We start from the raw sequence: 15,014 nt of genomic DNA, 5'->3' as shown, positions 1-15,014 counted from the left end.
AGCCTCCTGAGTAGCTGGGATTACAGGCACGCACCACCATGCCCAGCTAATTTTTTGTATTTTTAGTAGAGATGGGGTTTCACCATGTTGACCAGGATGGTCTCGTTCCCTTGACCTCGTGATCCACCCGCCTCGGCCTCCCAAAGTGCTGGGATTACAGGCTTGAGCCACCGCGCCCGGCCCATAGTCTTTTTTTAAAGTATGCAAAACTTACATTCTACTCCATAATATATCCACCTGATCTTAGTAAAATGATTATCATCATTAGTAGAATGATCTAAGTAAAATGATCTTAGTAAAATGATTCATGAAGTTTTTTCTCCTGAAATCTTTGATAACAACTGATGTTCCAGGAAGATGCCCTGTGTTTATCCCGACCCCAGGGAGGGAAGCCAGAATCCCTGTGCCTGTCTTTCCTCTGCCCTCCTCCCCCGGGTCCTCAAGTGCTCTCTTGCCAGCCAAGAGCTTCCTCCTCGCCTTAGGGCGGCAGAGGTTTGTTCTGCATTCTTCCATGCTGCTGATGGTAGGAACAGCCTAATCTGGAGGACCGGAAGTTTTTGGAGAGTAGGGCCAGACAAGGAAAGCTGAGTGACATGTTGGAATTAGACCAAAGGCAGCTTCTTCAGCTGATGAATTCAGTTTCACAGAGCCCTCCTTTTTTCCTTTCTTAGAGCAGTGGCTGTCTCCTGACTCCCACAACTACACAAAACAAAGGAGCTCAATTCTGCTGTAACAGTGTTTCCATAATTGTGCACTGGAGTGCTGAGGCTACCCTAGGATTCGCCTCTGGCTTCCTACCCACCCATTCCCCTGTCTGCAATCTCAGGCTCTTCTCACCACACATCACTGAAAGGGAATTCCTAAAACAGGGCCACTTAGCAACTTGATGTCCAACACAGACAGCTCTAGGCTCTATAACACAGAATTGGATAAGTCTGACCCCATCCCTTCCCTGCCTCCTATGGTTCCCTCTGTCTCTAGGTCAAATCTGAAGCTCCATAGCCTTGCTCCTGAGCCTCATTGCCTGCTGCCTGCCCAATGAGCTAGAAGCCCACCGTTTCCCCCCAGCTTTTGGACACTCTGCTCTCTCCACCTGATTCTAAAACCACTGTCATCCTAGAGCACCATATCTGCTCTCTTTCAGGCACAAAGAACTTACTGTCTTGTGCTTTGCTCCTCTGTTAAACTGTGGTCACCCTAAGTCTGAGGCTGTTCACAGCTCAGCTGTGGAAGGGTGTGGCATGTTGCAGTTATTAACAAGCATTCTAAAGAGATTAACTAGAGAGGGCTCCCTGGAAAGAGGATCCCAGGCTCGCTGTGATTTTCTGTCCTCTGCAGACAGTTCCCAACACCTTGTGGTTCAGGTCATGGGTGGGTGCCTGATCCAGCCCAGGCCAGTTTGAATCCTTCTAGGGATTTCCCTAACAGGACCTGGGGAAAGAGGAACCGTCTGTCTCTTGGTGTAAAGCTCTGAGCTGGGGGACACTGGAGAGTGGTCAGCACTGAGTCCTCTAGTGTGGACGAAGTCATCAGAGACAAAGTTGACACAAAGATTAGCAGAGATGAGACACGGTCTTGGCTGTATTAAGCTACAGGGACGTATTTGTTGACATGAGCAAGGCCTTTCCATGATTTCATGACGTGAAAAAGTCCGGTGTCTTTCCAATAACTCCCTTTGCCCTTGGCCTAAGCGTATTTGAATGGGGTTTCTGTGACAGCCAAAAGCATCCTGACCTTAAATGACTGAGTGAACCAAGTGTATTCTGACCTTTTATTCTGACTTTTGTCTCTGCTGCAAGGAATCCTGAAGTCAAGCTTGGAAGACTCCCTATAGGAAGAGGCCCCATATATACCTTCTCATCCACCTGGGGCAACAAGTGTTCTCTGCCATTGCCCCTACTCCTTCTTCCCTGCCCCCAATTTCAGATGCTTTCCTCCCTCTGCCTTCCATTCTAGAGAACTCCATGAAATTCCCGACAGGCAGCTGCCGGTCTGTCCTCCTCGGTTCCAGGAGCCCAATGAGTGGCATGGTCTTATTCTTCACTTGTCCCCTGCCCAGGACTTTTTCCTGGGACCCCACATAGACAGCCTGGCCAGCAAGGAGGGGTGACTAGAATGGAGGCCAGGGGTGGTTTTTACTCCTGGGCTTGGGTGAGGAGGGTGGGGGCAAGGAAATGTTTCTCTCACTGTGTAAGCCAAGAGCTGTTCTGAAGTCGATTTCAAGATCCCATCGAAATGCTTTCTCTCCAGCCCCTAATCCTTAATGAGATGAGACAAGATTAGACAAGATAAGAGAATGGGCAAGAGACAGCTTGGAGCGCACTGGAAAACCCCTAGCTGGTACAGAAGCCTCAGGCTCCAGTCACAGCTCTGCCCTGACTGGCGGTACAGATGCATGAAAGCCCCTTCCCCTCTCCAAATCTCTCTTTCTCCAGCTGTAAATTGAGGGAGTTGGATGGTTTCTAAGGGCCCTTTCAACTCGGATGGGGTAGGATTCCTCTGTTAGATGGGAAGGGAAAGGGAACAGGGAATTCCCAGGGGCAGAGGGAGACAGTGCAGCACACACATCAGAGAAGTGCAGCCACGTGGCAGCCTGGGACCCCATTCCAGTCCCCGGCACAGCCGGAGACAGATGCTTGCCACCCTGCCCACGGCCCTCCTTTCAGACAGCAGGGCGATCTGGGGGTCTCCCCTAGAGATAAGAACCTCATGGACAAGGTCTCTGACTCCATTTCTTGGAGTCCCTGCAGCCTAAAAAGGCATCTGTCTTCGTATCCATCCTACCGCCTCTCCTCCTCCCACTTCATCTTGGCCCCCTTTGATGTCAGGGAAAAGAGACCCAGGAGACAAACCCAAAGAATAGACACCTTTGAGGGAGGTTTCAGGAGAAGAGGGTGACAGGGAAGTCATGGCTGGGAGTCAGAAGACCTTGCCCCACCCTGTGTCCCTGGTTAGTCCCTTCCCCTCTCCAGCCTCAGGTCCATCCTCTGCACAACGAGGGGTGGGGCCACTAGGCTGCTGAGAGCCCTGCCTTCCAGAGCCTTTGCCCTGGGAATGATTCTAGGCCCTCAGTCTCCCAGGGACAGTATAGCTTGATAATCTCATCGTCTCATTTACCTGGGGCATTTGATGGTTAGCCTGAGAAGGAGAGAGAGAAACAGTCCCATCCACACATAATATAATCCTCGGTCATCACAGGCAGCCAAGGAGCCAAGGACAAGACATAGGCCACCTCCCAGTGCCAACCCTGCCACCATTCCCACCGTCCCCAATGTACAGGCTGCATCTTTTTTTTTTTTTTTTTTTTTTTCTTTTTGAGACGGAGTCTTGCTCTGTTGCCCAGGCTGGATCTGGGCTCACCGCAACCTCCACCTCCTGGGTTCAGGCAATTCTCCTGCCTCAGCCTCCTGAGTAGCTGGGATTACAGACATGCACCACCATGCCTGGCTAGCTATTTGTATATTTAGTAGAGATGAGGTTTCATCATGTTGGCTAGGCTGGCCCCAAACTCCTGACCTCACATGTTTTATATGTCCTGGAAATGCAGGTGGGGGCAGGGGGGCGGGGGAATAGAAATAATCCTTTCCCTGCCCCAAGGAAGGCATGGCCCAGCCAAGTCATACCTGTGCTGTGGGAAGAGGCTGGGATCTAAGAGTCAGCTGTGCTGCCTCAGGCCCCAAGGAAAGGAGAATGGGAAGGGTGAGGAAAGGGAGGCAGGAGGGAGGGGCTTCTCTTGGCTTCCTTTGCTGCACCCAGTGAGCCTCCTGGTGGATCCCCGCTAAATTCCCTGAGTAAACACTCCCACATTTAAAGGCAGGTCCCAGCACAGCCCAAGGGCAGAGAGAACTGATTTCTGGATTATGCAGTTTCATCCTGTAGAGATAGATGAAGAGTTGTTTCTGCCCCAACTAGACCATGTCCTTCAAGGCCAGGGCCCTGTCCTGGGAACTCACCATGTCAAACCACCGAGATTTCAAGACTGTTACTGTGGTTAGTCCACCCTGACTAATACACAATCCCAAGTGAATGACTCGAGTCTGTTTCATCTTAACTGTGGGTGGGTGCCTGAGGTTCTCCCTGGTAGTTTGAGGATACTGAAGAAGCACTCCCATCCCTCTGGGGAAACCCTCCTGTCCAGCCTGCCTCTGCACCCAGCTCCATCCTTCCAGCCCCCTGCATGTCATCATGCCCTTCCCCCAACTCCGCATCTCGCCCTCTTTCATAGACCTTCATTTCCCCAAGAACCATTAGCCGCAGCCACATACATTGCTGAAGGTCTGAGGTTAACAGCAGGGGATTACTTTACAGAATAAGAAAACCATTTAAAATTAAACATCAGGCATCACTCTTGCTTAAAGCTCATCTGCCAAACTTACCATGGGGAGTCTCTTATTGCTTTGGCTTCTGATAAGATTCCAGCCACTTTGTGTTTATTTATTCATTCAACAATTATTGATTGTGCACCTGCTGTGCTCCAGGCACCCCCCTCCTAAGTGCTAGGACATGCAGAAAACAAAGCAACCCCTTCGATTGCAAAGCTTACTTTCTATTAGGAACAAAAGACAATAAACAAGCAAATAAATACATAATATGCTGTCAGAGTTAGGAAAAAATTATTCAAACCATGAAAATGATTCAAAACATTTGTCTAACTAGCTGCCTAATTGTCATGTGATGGCCTAGGGCTGGATTGTCCAATGCGATATCCATTGGCCACATTGGCCATTTAAGTTTAATTTATTAACTTTATATTAATTAAATGAATTAACTATATTTAATATAATAAATATATATATCTTAGATGGGTCTCACTCTGTCACCCAGGTTGGAATGCAGTGGTGTGATCTCAGCTCACTGCAACCTCCACTTCTCAGGCTCAGCTGATCCTCCCACTTCAGCCTCCTGAGTAGGTGGGACCACAGGTGCTAGCCACCGTGCCCAGCTAATTTTTTGTATTTTTGATAGAGATTAGATTTTGCCGTGTTGCCCAGGCTGGTTTTGAACTCCTGAGCTAAGGCGATCTGCCTGCCTCTGCCTCCCAAATTCCTGGGATTACAGGCATGAGCTACCATCCCCAGTTCATAAATTACATATTTACATACAATTTATATATATAAATATTAAATTATTCATGTTACATTATCTTAATATTATAGTAAAATACATATGTCAATACATATAATATTTACTATATTGATTAAATGTATTAAAATTTAATTCAAACAACTAAAATTCTGTTTCTCAATCACACCAACCCCATGTCAAGAGCTAAACAGCCACTTGGGGCTAGGGACTATCCTATTGGTTGGTGCAGATGTAGAACATTTTCTTCATTGGAGAAAGCCCTTTTAGACAGTGCTGTTCTAGGAGAGTCGCTTTTGCTTGACTTACTATTTACTATTGATTAGGGCCCAGACTCTAGGAAGTTAAATGTTAACTTCAAGAAGATTAATAAGCTGCAAATGATTTTTGTCCAGCAGAGATGCAAATGGTTTCTATCTGAAAGAAATGATAACCCCAAAGGTTGCAGTTTTATCGTCCTATGGGACATTAACCAATTTAGTATCTAACTTCACCATCTTATTCCAGCACTCTCTTTCCATTGATTACATATAGCAAGTTCTCATATCCCCTCTTGAACCAGCTCTGTGATCTTGCTGATTCCTCACTAATGAGTTAAATAAATCACTGACACATCTCACTGGATGCTTCTATGAAAGTCATGTTTTTGACTCTTTGGAAATTATACTTTGACATCAGGTAATGATCAGTGCTACGAACACAATTGAAGCAGAGTGAAGAGTCAGTGACAGTGTGCGATCTTAGCTAGGCAGGTCAGGGAAGGCCCTTCCGGCGAGGTGACCTTTGAGCAAAGACGAAATTAAATGAAGAAGCAGCCCTTTAGACACCCAGGGGTGCAAGTCCCAGCAGAGAGGAGCAGGTGCCAAGGTGCAAAGGCAGCGTGGAAGCTGGATTGCACTTGGTGTTGGAGGCAAGCAGGAAGCGGTGTGGCCCTGGTGGGTGATGAGGTATGGAACAGATTTTGTGGGGCCTCGGAGTCCAAAGGAAGGACTTTGGATTACATTTTGGAGGTGCATAAGGTGGGGTATAACCACTCCCTCTCTTATTCCAGGGGAGAGTTGAGGAACAGCCTTTGTGATGAGTCCTGCTGAGGTTCTCACTGGTTGTGGGGCTGGGGAGGGGCACCCTTCCAGGAGGGGTAAAGCTCCCTTTACCCACTTTCCCAGAGTGGTGAAACATGCTATGTCCCAGAGGCTGCATTCACAAGGCCATGCGGATGGGCCTCCAGAGGTGTGTTGGGCAGTGCACCTGGGAGTCCCCTCCCCTGATGCTCTCTGCTGTCCCATCTTCTCTCCAGAGCTGCTGGGGTTCCTGCCCAGGCCTTGTGCCTCACCTAAAGGCTCTCAAAGGAGTTCTCTAAACAAAATAACCATTTCTACAGAAGATGAATTTTGCAGACCTTTCAGAAGGTTCCAAAGCAGCCAGCTTTCAAATGAGCAGTTTGGCTTCTCCTTCCAGGTAGGGAAACTGGGTTTTCACTAGATCTGGTAATATCTCTGGGGCTTCAGAGCACTGGTGAGGTGGCTAGTATGAGTCTAAGGATGTAGACAGGTAAAGTGAAGGTAGGAGAGGCTACGAGACTGAGTGAAATGGGGGCAAGGTACAAAAAGGACCTAAAGATCTCTATAAGGTGCAGAGGGACCCTGTGGCCGAGGACTGAGCTGTGGCAGCTGAGGTGGGGAGGCCCCAGGTGGTTTTGGTTCAGGCACAATGGTACTTGCGCCAAATCCCAGCTCTGCTACTCCTGACCTGCATGAGTTTAGGCAAATCGTGGGTCCTACCTCATGTGTAGGATGAGTAGAATAGTGCTCTGGTTGGGTATGGTGGCTCACACCTGGAATCTTAGCATTTTGGGAGGCTGACAAGGGCAGATCACCTGAGCTTAGAAGCTCAAGACCAGGTTGGCAACATGGCAAAACCCCATCTCCACTAAAATGCAAAAAATTAACTGGGCATGTGATGCATGCCTATAATTCCAGCTACAGGAAAGGCTGAGAAATGAGAATCGCTTGAACCTGGAAGGTGGAGGTTGCAGTAAGCTGAGATTTGGCCACTTCACTCCAGCCTGGGTGACAGAGCGAGGCTCCAGCTACTGGGAACATCAAACAAGATGACGTGTATGGAGAACTTAGAACAGGGCCTGGCACGAGACAAGTGCTCCATTAACATTAACTGCTGCAATTGTTATCAAAAGTGATCCTGGAAGGTGGGGCTGAAGTGGAGTGACAAGTCGAGGAGACACTGAGGCCACCTAAGTTGGCAGTGGGATATAGGTAGAGTGGAAGTGTGTGTTGACGTGGGGCAGGAGGTGCCTGGAGGCCAACTGTTGGAATGATAATCTGCCTGTCTGGGAACCCTCCAGGGCCATGTTCAAGGCTCCTAACCCCCATCCCCTCCTCCCAAACAGAGCCTGGAGTGAGCCTAAGCCACTAGGAAGCCTTCAATGTCTCCCCGCATCACAGAGTCCCAAGTTTTACATATATTATATCATCCCTAACAGCCCTGAAAGACAAGCATGTTCCCCCCATTTCCTACCCTGATCCAAGGCCTGGGTTGAGTTGACCAGCTGGTGTTAGGTGCTCAGCTAGGCAGAGACTTCTTTCTTGACTTCACTCAAAGCAGTCTCCTATTTGCTGCTGTCCATATTGGACCTTCACTGAGGATATTGCTTAACAAAAGGATGTCACAACTTAAAGAATAAACAAGGAGGGAAAGACTGAAAAGACATAGGCTTGATCATCTTAAGGGACTGGTTAAAACTCTGACCTTTCTTGGCCCCTTTGCATGGATACCTTCCAGGTATCCCCTTAGCATCAGTAGGACCCAAAAAAGTCTCTTCCCCCAAGTTCATTGTCAGGGATGCTTCTTTAGCCTCACACAGATCCACAACTAGGCAGAAATGCCCAGGATTCTGGGAGGCTCTGCTCAAAGGCAGAGGAAGGGAGAGATGGTGCTAGAGAGAGAAGAGAAAAGGAACATGATTATTGCCCCTTTCTAGATCCTTCTTGTTCATTGCAATTCTGCAGTGGCCTGCATGACACATTTCAATGCACCCCCCGCAACCCCTGGAGTGATGCACAGAATGCAATGATCCTTGAAGCTTATCTGCTCACCCAGGCAGATCACAGGACAAAGGGCAGGCAAGGGAGAGCCTGTTCTGCTCCACCCCACTGCAAGCTCTGTGCCCACCTGCACTCAACACGTGCCACTCCCCTGTCTCCCAGGACATGGAACCATCCCTCCCCTGGGGCACTGCTCACTCTGCTTCCTCCCTCTGGAAGAGAATGTCCTTCTGAGTTAGGAACCTCCCAGCCTCTACCTCTGAGTATGGAAATGACCTCCCTCCCCAACCTTATTATGGGAAGTAAGATTTTGGTTACTTTAAAAAAAATTTTTGTGCTTTTCTGTGTTGCTTGACTACATTTAATTAGCAGCTATTACAAATACAAAGCAATAAGGATATTAACTTTTTTTTTTGAGACAGAGTCTTGCTCTGTTACCCAGGCTGGAGTGCAATGGCGTGATCTCGGCTCACTGCAACCTCTGCCTCCCAAGTTCAAGTGATTCTCCTGCCTCAGCCTCCCAAGTAGTTGGGATTACAGGTACCCACCATCATGCTGGGCTAATTTTTGTATTTTCAGTAGAGACAGAGTTTCGCCATGTTGGCCAGAGTGGTCTTGAACTCCTGACCTCAGGTGATCTACCCACCTCAGCCTCCCAAGGTGCTGGGGTTACAGGTGTGAGCCACCATATCCAGCCAAAGCTATTAATGTTATGGAGTTTTTTAATGGCTAGTTATATTTCAAGTTCCAGAAAGCTTCCTAAGCCCCCGCCAGCAAGGATACCTACCTCTTCCAAGCCCCCAAAGCTTTTCATTTTTCCTCTCTCATGTCCCTGAGCACCATGCATCTGCAGATATAGGTGCTCTGTCCAGGTTATAGCTCCTTCCTGACCAGAGAGTGTGCTGAGGACCAAAGTGGGGGATCTGTCTCCATTGCTCACACTCCCATAGCCCTTTCAAAAACACTATAACTATTACCACCCACCAACATCATTACCACCCACCCTGCCCCATTACCACAGCCATTACCCCTCCACCATCACTACACTCATCATCACCAATGCCACAACCACCATGGTCACCACCATCGTCACTACCATCATTCCCCCTATGATGGGCCAAAAAATTAATCCCTTAAAGATATCCACACTCTAATCCCCAGAATCTGTAAATCTGTTACCTTACATGGCAAAAGGGACTTTATAGATGTGATTAATGGGACAGACCTTGAGATGGGGAGATTATCCCGGGTTTCCTGAGTGGGTACAATTTAACCACAAGTCTATGAAAGCAGAAAACCTTCCCTGTCTGTGGTCAAAGAAAGAGATGGACAATGGGGGAAGGGTCAGACAGATATGACATCACTGGCTTTGCAACATCGCTGGAAGGAGGCCATGAGCCAAAGAATGGGTGTGGCCTCTAAAGCTGGAAGATGAAAGGAAGTCAACTCTTCCTTAGAGCTCCCAGAGCGGAATTAAGCCTGCTGACACCTTGATTTTAGCCGAGTGAACCCTATGTTGGACTTGTGCTCTACAAAACTGTAAGATAATAAATATGTGTCATTTTAAGCCACTAAATTTGTGATAACTTGTTATAGCAGCAATAGAAAGCTAATACAACTTCCATCAACAGTACCATCATCAATACCACCGTAACCACAACTACCCATTGACACCACCACTACTAGTAAAAACTGCCATCATCATAAGCAATGATACCATGACCACTATCACCATCCTCCCATCAACAGCAACACGTTTACTCCCAAAACACCTATCACCACTATTCTTGTTCCAATCACCATCCCCGCAGGTAACACTTACCACCACCACCACTATCTGCATCAGCTCTGCCACTGATATACCCATCAACAACACCACGATCACTACCATCAATATCACCCAACAATAAAAACACTCACCTACTACCACCACTGCCCACCATCAGCACCATCACCCACACCACCACTACATACAACATCACCAACACCCATCAGTACCACCCACCACCAACAAAAGCACCCCTACCAGCAGCACCAACATAGCCTACCTACCACGACCATTGCCACCACCGATGCACCCCTCCACCTCCACCATCACTACAACATGCACAGCATGAATGACTGGTTGGTTGGTTACATGAGTGAATGAATATATGTCTGAATGAATAAGTAAAGAAACAAGGGCTGGGCGCAGTGGCTCACATCTATAACACTAGCACTTTGGAAGGCCGAGGCAGGCAAATCACAAGGTCAAGAGATGGAGACCAGCCTGGCTAACACGGTGAAACCCCAACTCTACTAAAAATAAAAAAAATTAGCTGGGTGTGGTGGCGGGCACCTGTAGTCCCAGTTACTTGGGAGATTGAGGCAGGAGAATCATTTGAACCTGGGAGGCAGAGGTTGCAGTGAGCCAAGATTGTGCCACCACTGCACTCCAGCCTGGGTGACAGAGCGAGACTCCATCTAAAAAAAAAAAAAAAAAAAAAAAAAAAAAAAAAAAAAAAAAAAAAAAAAAAAAAAAAAAAAAAAAAAAAAAAAAACAAAAAAAAAAAAACAAAGAAAAAGACAACCTCAGAATATCTATGAAAAAAAAGTCCACTCTACCACTTGGTGACTCATGGTGGGTAACGTAGATGGATTAGTATGTCTGAACTTCATCTTTTGAACACCCTTTCCTTCTTTTTGACATATCCCCATCTGCTGCCTTCTGCAGCCACTGCCCGGCACTCCCAAAAGCACAGTCATGGAGCAGCCTTCTCTAAGATTGTGCCCACAGGGCAGACCAGCCTTTGAGAGAGAGGAGCTGAAAGTCTTGAGTTCCTGGTGATTGAAGGGGTAGTGAGCAGCCAGCTGTCTCTGAGCTAGCTCCTGGGCAATAAGATGGGACAGTCCAAGTGGCTCTCTGAAACAGCCTAAGTAGGGAAATAGAAGGGAGAAGCAGTACTATCCCACCCCAAATTCTGGGGATGTTTCTGGGGACTTGGCTGTTCTCACTGCCTAAGAAACTTGTCCACTCCACTCCCTGCCACTCAGCATGCAGCCTGGTGCCCTGGGGTCTGTGACTGGGCCAGCAGATGCAAGTTCACCTTCTAGCTCCCAACCTGATGACAGCTCTCTGAGTCTATCTCTCTGGGCAATGAGGAACTCAAGAAAGACGTGCCTGGTGCCCCTCCAGCTCTGATAGTCCATGATTTCACATTTCTACCAGGAATATTTCTTAGCTGGAGAAATCAATAGGTGAAGTTAGTCTCCTTGGGTGGACAATTCCTCTCTGACTACATCCTTGATGGCTGACATGATCCCAAAGTAGTAGTTAGGGGTGAGCATCCAAGAAGGGATGGACACTTTTATCTTTAAGTCCCATCGGCTCAATCAGTCAGGAACTTTAAAGCTAGGAGAACTTTAGGGACCAGCTAACTGAAGCTCTGGAGTAAAAACCTTCTCAAGACTGCCAGCCAGGCAGCAGACCCCAGGCCAGGGCTAGATGTTCCTGCCCTTCTTAGCATTTTGTGCTGCCTCAGGAAAACCAACGGACTCCAGCACTTTTCTCAAAGTCCCACCTTATACTCACATAGCTGCTATAACCCACGCACTACCTGGAAAGCTGAAACCCTGGGCTCCAGTGAAGATGCTTCAAGCCATGTCATCCTAGAGGCCTCACAGAATCCACAGCAGGCAGCAGCTGCACTTGCCTTTGAAGTATTTCCCAGGGGCCCTGCGGAGGAAGGAGACAGGCAGTTGTAGAGCGGGCTCTGTTATTGTAGTCTCCCTCACCCACTGTCTGGTGGTCTCTTTCTGACTCTCTTTTGATCTCTTTGTTGGGCTTTGATGGTTTTTCATCTCCATCTCTTTCTGGCCCTGTGTTTCTTTCTTTGTCCCTATCTTATTCTCTCTGTGTTTCTCTCTCTCCTTTTTTTCTTTCTCCCATCGCTCTCTCTCCCCTCCCTTGCTTCCTCCATCAGTGATTTTGCTCTTGGAATTTCAAAGACAAGTGCCAATTTCAAGGTCATATTAATCCAGCTCTAGGAAAATCCCTATTCATGAAAGAAACCATCCAAGAATTACAACTGTACTCATAAAACCTCACAGCCTGGTGAAGATGGACGAACCCAGGCCCAGGAGTAAGAGCCCTGGGTTTCTTTCTCAGCCCTGCCCTGATTTGCTGGGTGGTCTTGGGAAGCCTTCTTGGGGCTTCAGCTTTTGCATCTATAAAATGAGTGGGCTGGAACACATCGATCTCAAGCACCAGCTCCAGCTCTCTAGAACTGGAAGAATTCAAATGCTCAGGCTCCACAGCACAGCCAGTGGGAATCCCACCTATGGGCACCATCGACCACTGGCTTTTGCAGGCACTTGCTGGGAATTTCACAAAAGCTCCCTGTGCCAGCAGGTGTCTGTGTGCTCAGTGACTAGGATTTGCACTAATCCTGGCTTCTTCCTGCTCCTTTGTTTAAATGTGGAACATACATTGGGCTTGGCAGCAGATGAACCCAGCTGCCCTTCAAGAAGATCTATCTATGGTGGGTAGATCAGAGGAGGCCTCTCAAGTAGCCCAACTGGGGTGGGAGACAAAAGCCAGAAGTCCATAAAGAAGCCACTCCCTTAGTCACCAAATGTATACTGAGCAGTACCAATGTGCTGACCACCTGGCTGCCTCTGCAGACACTGCCCCTGCCTTTACCATGAGATAAAGAAGAAAGAAAACGATGCTTCTCTGTAAAGTGAATAACATTCTGCGGGAATGCACAAATAACAGCATTTTTCTTTGAATGGGGAGATCAAGGAAAGCTTCCCAGGAAAATAACAGTTGATCTGAGGCCCAGTGGGTGAATAGAATGTCACTGGACACAGAAGCGAGGGGAGGGCATGTTCCATGCACAGGGACAGAATCAGCAAAGGAATTGGGGGCCCATCTCTTTGGGAGCAGATGAGTAGAGCAGTTAGGTTGAGACCAGACCAGACTGTAGAGGGGTGTGGGATGCTTGAAAAGGAGGCTAAGGAGATAACCTTGATCCTGAGGCTTTGGAGAGCCACTGAAGGTTTTTCAGTAGGAGAGTGACAAGCTCAGATTTAAGCTTGAGAAAGATCCCATGGGGTCTCAGTGTGGGGGCTGAGATAGAATAGGAGAGACAGGAGGTAGAGACTTTCTGCAAGACCAAGAGAACACAGAGGCAGAGGCTACGCCAACAATCAGAATACATTTGTACATCAATGCACACACCCTACGCTATAAGGCATGGGAAGAAGCCAAACGGAGTGAGTCAGAGACAGGAAATGAGGTCTGAGTAGGGCTTGGCAAAGGAGATACTCACCTTAGAAGACAAATCTGTCAAGGTAGGGAGAGAGGGAAAAAGGAACATCTCAGAAGCCCCATGAATGAGTCTTGTAATTAGAAGAGATCACAGGTGATAAATCGCCACACATCAGAGTTGCCGGAGCCTTCAAGACTGTGAAACTCTTCATCTTCACTGCATGGATGGGGAAATCAAGGTCCAAAAACCATAAAGGACTTGCCTGGGTCCCCTGGCAAGCCAGTGGCAAGTCTAGTCTACAATCAAGAGCTCCCACCTCCAAATTCTACAGTTTGCTCCCTCTCCCACATTTTGCCAGGTTAGTGTGTGGCCCCAACTTGCCAGGAAAAAGAACCAAAGCTGTAGGAACCACAGGAAGGTGCCTGGACTCCTAGCTCTTGTGAGAGACAAATCTAAAGGCCAGGAATCAGAGACAGGCAGGCCATAGTGGTGTCAAGGGCTGTTCCGCCACTCAGAGTCCAGTGAGCACACAGCTGGGACAGGGGTCCTGAGGGTGGAAAGAAAAGAGGGAGAAGGGGGTATTTTGAAAGAAGTTAGCAGGATCAGGTGACTGGTGCTCCAGGTTGAAAGAAAGCAAGAGTTTGGGCATGGACAAGCTCTGGCAATGTGGAACACACGTGGGATGATATTGTCATTAGTGAACAAGGCCTGGTTGGAGGTGACCCCAAAGTGAGGGCACTAGCAGGATGAAGGGGGCAAAAAACAGAAGGCTGTAGTTTGGAGTGAAATTATGAGCTTGGCTTGAATAGGGTGAGTTTGAAATGATAATGGGGCCCCACTGGTGAATATTTTTGAGCACTCACTCTATCATGGGCACAGGGTATCTATGATATCTCCTTTAGCCTCACAAGAGCTCCTTTGGAAGACACTATTCTTATCCTTATCAGATAGATGAGGAAACAAAGGAACAGAGCAATAAATAAATTTTTCCAAGGTTCCTGGCTTGTATATATATTTCCAAGCCAGGCTGGAAACCCAGGTCTGCCTCACTGTTTTGCCTTCCATCACTAAGGAGCCAAAGAGAGGAGGTCACTGAAGACGTCAAAACAGGTGAACACTAGAAAGTAGAGAGAAGAGAGAGAAAAGTGAGAGTATGGCAAGATGAAGTGTCCAGTGAGGAGTCAGAGAGGAACAAACAGAAGTGGAGGGACAATCAATAGAGTCTTTGTCACAGGAGCCAGAGTTGGAGAAAGCTTCAAGCCAATGTCAAGGTGAGTCTTGAAGTCAATCCAAAGTGTCTTATGTGTCTTATGTGGAAGATGTAGTGATTGCCATGAATACAGAATAACCTTGGGTAATGAGGAATCCCAGTGTTTCAGATGCCCAGGCTGCCTGGAAGACTTGGAAGGGGCATTTAGCAGAAGAGACTCTGGTTGGGGCAGGGTTAAAACAACGAATCCCAGCCAGGCACGGCGGCTCACTCCTGTAATCTCAGCATTTTGGGAGGCCAAGGTGGGTGGATCACTTGAGGTCAGGAGTTCAAGACCAGCCTGACCAACATGGTGAAACCCCGTCTCTACTATAAATACGAAAATTAGCCAGGCGTGGTGGTGCATGC

The 15,014-nt window shown here is 47.9% G+C and overlaps 1 long non-coding RNA gene across 1 annotated transcript in view; it reads right to left on the bottom strand.

Moving 5' to 3' along the window:
- Positions 1-15,014, bottom strand: part of LOC119473323 — a 50,256-nt gene that overhangs the window by 6,304 nt on the left and 28,938 nt on the right. Inside the window, exon 2 of the long non-coding RNA XR_005202526.1 lies at positions 11,741-11,859. This is a non-coding gene — a long non-coding RNA (uncharacterized LOC119473323). The remainder of the gene's footprint in view (positions 1-11,740; positions 11,860-15,014) is intronic.

This window comes from Cebus imitator, unplaced genomic scaffold (assembly GCF_001604975.1).
Source record: "Cebus imitator isolate Cc_AM_T3 unplaced genomic scaffold, Cebus_imitator-1.0 Scaffold149, whole genome shotgun sequence".
NCBI classification, from domain to species: Eukaryota; Metazoa; Chordata; class Mammalia; order Primates; family Cebidae; genus Cebus; species Cebus imitator.
Note: the sequence above shows the minus strand (reverse complement) of the source record. Positions and strands in the feature narration are given on the sequence as shown.